This window comes from Triticum aestivum, chromosome 5A (assembly GCF_018294505.1).
Source record: "Triticum aestivum cultivar Chinese Spring chromosome 5A, IWGSC CS RefSeq v2.1, whole genome shotgun sequence".
NCBI lineage: Eukaryota > Viridiplantae > Streptophyta > Magnoliopsida > Poales > Poaceae > Triticum > Triticum aestivum.
Genome location: NC_057806.1, coordinates 550,187,360 through 550,194,224, shown reverse-complemented (window position 1 = coordinate 550,194,224; position 6,865 = coordinate 550,187,360).

The following is a 6,865-nucleotide window of genomic DNA, read 5'->3' as shown; positions in this document are numbered from 1 at the left end:
GTGCGATATTAGTTGCATCTTTCATATGATTTATAGCATGCGCTGCTTCTAATTTGTTGAAATTCCATTTATGATGGGACGCTTTTAACTTGGCAGAGTCATATTGGTTGCATCTTTCATGTGGTGTCTAGCTTGCATTGCTTCTTATTTGCTGGAATGGTTTCTGCTTAGTTTACACAAACAGTTGTGAACATGCCATGCCGTCCTGTTTTTCGTACATATTCCATCCTGGTATCATGTGTTTGCCTTACATCAAAGTAGTGATTGTCAGTATCATGCATGAATGAGTTCTGAAGAGAGAATTTTATTGCTTTTTCTTGTCGGTTTTACTTGACAATTCAAAATCAATAAAGCGGAAGGAAGTTAGCAAGGCAGCGGATAAAGGTGCTCCTTCCGAACGGAGGGCCTCTACAGTTTCTACTCCTCCACACCCCCAAGATGATTTCCAAGACAACACATGCATAGACACTCAACAAAGCTGTGTTTATGATGAGCACGTCTCCCCTAGTGCAGCATCACCGGTGCTCCCTCTAACTTGGCACTGTTATATGTGGTTGCATGTTATGTGTGATGTCTAGCTTGTATTGCTTCTAATTTTGTTGAATTCCATCTGCTTACTTTACACATTATACTTGAATAAGACACGTGTTCCTGTTTCTAGAACATACAATATCTGTCTATCACACCATGTTCTTACATCAAATTACTACTGTTGTGTAACCTGCAACAATCACTTATCATAAGACACGTTTGACTTCGGAGTGTGATATAGGTTACATCTCACATTCTTTTCTAGCTTGTATTACTAATTTGTTGAAATGGCACTTATGACGAGACAGTTTTAACTTGGTAGAGTGATATTCGTTGCATCTTTCATATGGTGTCTAGCTTTCATTGCTTCTAATTTGTTGAAATGCCTTCTCCTTAGTTTACACATCATAAGCTGTGAATATGCAATGCTGTGAATATGCAATGGCACTAATGACGAGAGACCTCTAACATGGTAGTGTGATGTTGTTTGCATCTTGCATATGATTTATTTCTTGTACTGCTTCACATTTGTTTAAACGCCATTTATGATGAGACACTGTTAACTTGGCAGAGCGATATTTGTAGCATCTTTCATATGGTGTCTACCTTCCATTGCATTGCTTCTAATTTGGTGAAATGTCTTCTTCTTAGTTTACACATCATAGTTCTGGTTATCTCTTCCGTCCTGTTTTTCATACATATTACATCCTCCTATCATGTGGTTGTCTAACATCAAAGTTCAGTTCGTCTGCATCACGCATCAATTTGTTCTGAAGAACTAAATTGTTATTCGTTTTTCTTGTCGGCTTGACTTAACATGGCACAGAGAAAGAGGAAGAAACACAGAATGGCAGGGAATGAGAAGCGGATGAATCCTGCAGATTCTGCTGGTACTGATGGTGCAATAGAAGGTCAAAGTCCAGCAGAAAATTCTACAAACACGGCATCCCATGCTACACGAGTTGCAAAAAAAGACAAACAGAAACAAATAGCTGCCACCAAACAAGCAGAGACAGCCCTAGTTCTTGCAACACCTACCACAGTACTACCAGCTGCACGACGTACTCGTGCGTCAACTGAGCTAGCAGCACGTTCCCAAGCTCCCTTGCCACCTGACACTACTTCCCAAGCACTCTTGACACAAGACGAGTTGGCAATATCAGATGAACCTTGTGAGCTTCAACAGCAAGAAGGTAGTTGCTGGAGTCAAGTTACAGTTGCATGCTTCTTTATATGTAGTCTCACAGTTTGATGTACACTAACACTTCCTATGTTTGTTGTTGGACTAGCACCTAGGCGCAAGAGGAAACAAACATCAGGGATAATGCTCGATAGGTTAACTAAATCTAGAGGAGGAAGAATGGAGATCCGTTTTGAGGCAGGTTTAAAAAGGCCACGTGATGCTACAGAGTCAGCCAAGTTAGTATCAGAGGCAGCGGTTGCTGTTAGGTGTCATGTACGTATCCTCCCAACATGGATTCAGTACAGGAATGACAAAGACGAAACCCAGTTCAACATCTTCCTCGACCATTTATCTGTAAGTATGGTTATGTATGGAAACTAGTAATATCGTCTTGCTCTGTCCAATACTTTCTAGGTTGCTGATAATGAGACTCCCATAATTTTCAACAGATGAGGTTCAAGTTGGATAGCCAAGATGATGCAACCAGACAAGCTTGCACCCATGTTTTCAAGTCTGCTCTGCGACAGTATCGGTATAACTTGAGGAAAACTCACTTTGAAGGCAAGGCTAACAGTGAACTTGCCCAAACATCTCCAGTGGAAAATATATCTGATGAAGACTGGAGAGGCCTCGTTAAACACTGGTCCGATCCGAAGTATCAGGTACATTATATATATGTCATCAGATCACATGTTGAAGTCCTATTTACGCATGTGCCACACAAATCTATCTTCTTGTAGGTGAACTGTTCAAAGAACAAGGCCAACCGTACGAAAGTGAAATTCCAACAGACGACAGGATCTCGTAGCTATATTGCACACTGCGAGGCTCTTGTAATTAGCTGCTGTTTCACTCTTTTCGCTGTACCATATTATCAGATCTATATTGACTTGTTCCAAATGCAGAGGAAAGCCCGCAAGGACCAAAAAGTACCTGAACCAAATGTTGTGGAAATCTTCAAGGACTGTCACACCAGCAAGAAGAAGGGCATGACTACACCAGTCAAAGCCGCTGTTGTAAGTCCTTAATCCTCATGCCTTTTAACTACTACTTACTCTGACTTGTGCCTTGAACTGCATGGTTTGCAGCCAATGTCTATTACTCTTTTCAATTTTATACACAATTGTCTTAGCGTATCATTGCACCTTACAAGGTTTAAAAGAGAGGAGTGATGTTCCTTTGATCTTGACCCGTAATCTAGTTCCGTGTTGGACTTGCCCACACAACGTTACAATTGCCTGTTTGTCTGTTCTCAGTTGTTTTGTGATATGAATGACGTCATACTATGCTTACCGTATTATAAACTTCGTCTCTTTATCCTTAGCCCTCAATACAATGTGAAGAAATAGACAATACATTAGCGATGGTACATGGTCATATGTTTGGAACCTGGTTTTATTATGTACTTTGCAATAAAATACAACTAGTATTTTACATGGGTTCACCAGAATAAGTTCTGTATATAGACCAAAGCTATTTTGTTTGGTTTTGCTGCCTCCTTAATATCTTCTGTTCTGGTACTACTAATGTAAAACCTCAACTTTTCAGCGAGCTATGGAAAAAATGGTGGAACCGCCACCTTCTGAAGGTGGCGAGGCAACTATAACCGCAATGTCAGCTCTTGCTGCAGTGGGTCAGTACCTGTCCACTAACAGTGCCAAAAGCACGTTCCTGCATAATACTGGGTTGGTTGTTAAGGCAATATCGTCCAAACTGCCTCATGATCAAGATATGCAAGCTCAAAGCAATGTTGTATCTGCGCTCCAGACACAAGTCCATTCCCTAACAGAGACCCTTTGTGAAACAAGGAGAAACATTGCTCAATGTCGTCAAGATATGCATGGTTTTGAAACCAGACTATCAGACATTTGCTATGTTGTTCAGGAGCCTAGGGGAAATGAAGGCGAGGGTTATGGTGCTCCATCGGACAATACACATGAAAACGTAACAGTCAGGTCAAATGAACTGAGCTTCTGAACTTCTGGTGGTGCATTTATCTGCTAGACTGTTAAGTTTTATGCCAACCTTCCTTTTGTTATATAGTTGTAATTTGTTTTGGTGCAATACAAAATTTATTCTTAATATGCAGCCACCGCCTGAAGAAAACAGCAAGCCATTTTTGTATAGTGTAGGGTGTTCCCTATATTTGCACTGGTGATGATCTTTGATGCCGAGTGGATGTAATCTGTGCAATCGCCTTAATAGCCTAGCGTTAGTTTCGGCCTTATTTATTTCCTAGTCTTCTTTTTCCCTGGTTTGCTAGTGGCCGCAACTACCATGGGCCATATACGGGCCGTAGGATCCATGGGTCTCCTACGGGCCGTCGATAAATGGGCCTGTAATCGGTGGGCCTCGGGCTGTCGGATAAATGGGTCTACATGGGCCATAATCAGGCGTAATTGGTATCGGCCCAACACGGTAACAGGCCGTTAACAGGCCATAGGATAGGAAAGGCTTAATTCTGTCACAGGCATAACGGGTCGTTAATGGGCCAGAATATAGGACGGGCTAGAAACGGCGCAACGGGTTAACAGGCCAGAAACGGGCCGACTCTTGCCATGGGCCGAATTTGGCCCATTAGGGTAACAGGCCAGTAACGGGCCGACTCTTGCCATGGGCCGAATTTGGCCCATTAGTGGAACAGGCCAGTAACGGGCCGACTCTTGCCATGGGCCGAATTTGGCCCATTAGGGGAACATGCCAGTAACGGGCCGGAAGTAATCGAGGGCCGAAAAGGAGCCCAAGAACGTATGGGCCGTCAATAGGCCGAAAGCTAACATGGGCTGGAAACGACCCATGTAAATCACGGGCCGTTAACGGGTATAAAGAAAATTACTGTTCATTATGGGCTAGAGTCACCGTGGGCCTGTAATGGGCCGAAAGATACGAAGGCCTCATATGGGCCGAAAGACGTCGTGGGCCATACATGGGCCGAAAGTGAAATGGGATGGTATTATATTCGACGGCCCACATGACGTTGTTGGGCCGATTTCCTTTAGGGCCTAACGGGCCGTGAGTTAACGGGCCGTAAAATGGGCTATTTGCGAAGAGACCGTTAACAGGCTTTTCATGGGCCAGCCCGTTAACTTTTGACCAAGTCAAACGGGCCAGCTTTGTAAGCTAAATGGGCCACTGTTGGGCCGTGCCACGTGTCGACATATCATAGGCGCCTATCTGACCCACTGACGAGCTGACATGTGTTTCGTCCGGCCAATAAGAATTTTACACGTGGAAACTTCCCATTGGTCGGGGCTGTTAACGGGTTATCGGATCCAAAACCCGACCCGATAGCTTAACGACGTTCCATTATGGTGGATGCCACGTGTCGGTCACCCTTGACGAAAGCACTTCTCTGACGCGCGATTTATCATCATGGAACTAGACACTTCCGTGATGATAATTTTGGTAATGTCATGCAACACTTCTACGACAGCACAGGTATGACTATCTTGATTCTGTCACAAATTTGTCATGGATGTACATGCATGACAAAAAACGCGACCTACTTTGACAAACACGTATCATCACGGAAGTGTATTTTTTTGTAGTGGAATGACATCCTCAGTAGCCTTGAACTTGATAGTTTCCTCAGGTGCTGGTTCATCTATCATAGTAGGTAGGTGCTCTCTTTGCGAGCCATTAGTTTCATCAAACCGCACATCTACAATTTCAACAACCTTGTGAAGAACGTTGTTGAAGACTCTGTAGGTGTGCGAGTCCTTTCCATAACCAAGCATAAAACCTTCATGTGCTTTCAGTGCAAATTTTGAGTTGTGATGAGGATCTCTAATCCAACATTTAGCACCGAAGACTTTGAAATAACTTACATTGGGTTTCTTATCAATGAGGAGTTCATAGGCAGTCTTCTTGAAGAATTTGTGAAGATATACTCTATGGATGATGTGGCACGCCGTATCAATTGCCTCGATCCAGAAACGATGAGGCATTTTGTATTCATCAAGCATAGTGCGAGCCATCTCAGCAAGAGTCCTGTTCTTGCGCTCCACGACGCCGTTCTGCTGAGGAGTATAGGGAGAAGATAACTCATGAGTAATATCAAGTTCATCAAGATAGTCATCAAGACCAGAATTCTTGAACTCAGTTCCATTGTCAATTCTGATGTGCTTGATCTTCACACCAAAGTTGGTTGAAGCCCTCGAGGAAAATCGTTTGAAGACTTCATGCACTTCATGTTTGTAAGTAACAACGTGCACCCATGTGTATCGAGAGTAATCATCAACAATAACAAAGCCATATTGAGATGCCTCATTTGAGAGTGCAGAATAATGGTTAGGACCAAAGAGATCCATGTGAAGAAATTCAAATGGACGAGTAGTGGTCATGATAGTCTTCGCTGGATGTTTAGCCTTTGTCATCTTCCCAGCTTCACAGGCTCCGCATTGGTGATCCTTGAGGAATTTGACATTCTCGATGCCAACGACACGCTTCTTCTTCGCAAGCATGTGCAAATTTCTCATGCCTGCATGACCAAGTCGTCGATGCCAGAGCCAACCTTCTGAAGCTTTTGCAAGTAGGCACACGGCTGGTTGTGGTCCTGTAGAGAAATCAACAATATACAGGTCTCCTCTCCTAAAGCCCTCGAAGACTTTGGAATTGTCAGCTTCCATAACCACAACACAACGGTACTTGCCAAAGACAACAACCATTTCAAGATCGCAAAGCATTGAGACAGACATGAGGTTGTATCCTAAGGACTCGACAAGCATGACTTTGTCCATGTGTCGATCCTTTGTGATCGCAACCTTACCTAGACCCAATACCTGACTTTTGTCTTTGTCAGCAAATATGATATGCTTCAGATGCGGTGGAGATAATGGAGCATCCATCAATAGATTCTTGTCACCACTCATGTGATTTGTACATCCACTATCGAGGACCCACTCAGTGGCTTTGGGTTGATCATCCTGCAGATGAATTAGTGCAGCTTATGAACTCATATACTTCATTAGTGAAGAATATGACATCAATTCATTAGATCAATTTCATCAAGTAATAGAACAGATAAAGCAGTATGAGGACGTGAGAAATGAAAGTTCATTTCTTCATGATTAGCCCGCGTCCTTTCAGGCACACTCAGGTCTCGAGCAAATTCTTCAGACGATTACGTACGTCTGGAGACCTGACCCTGCA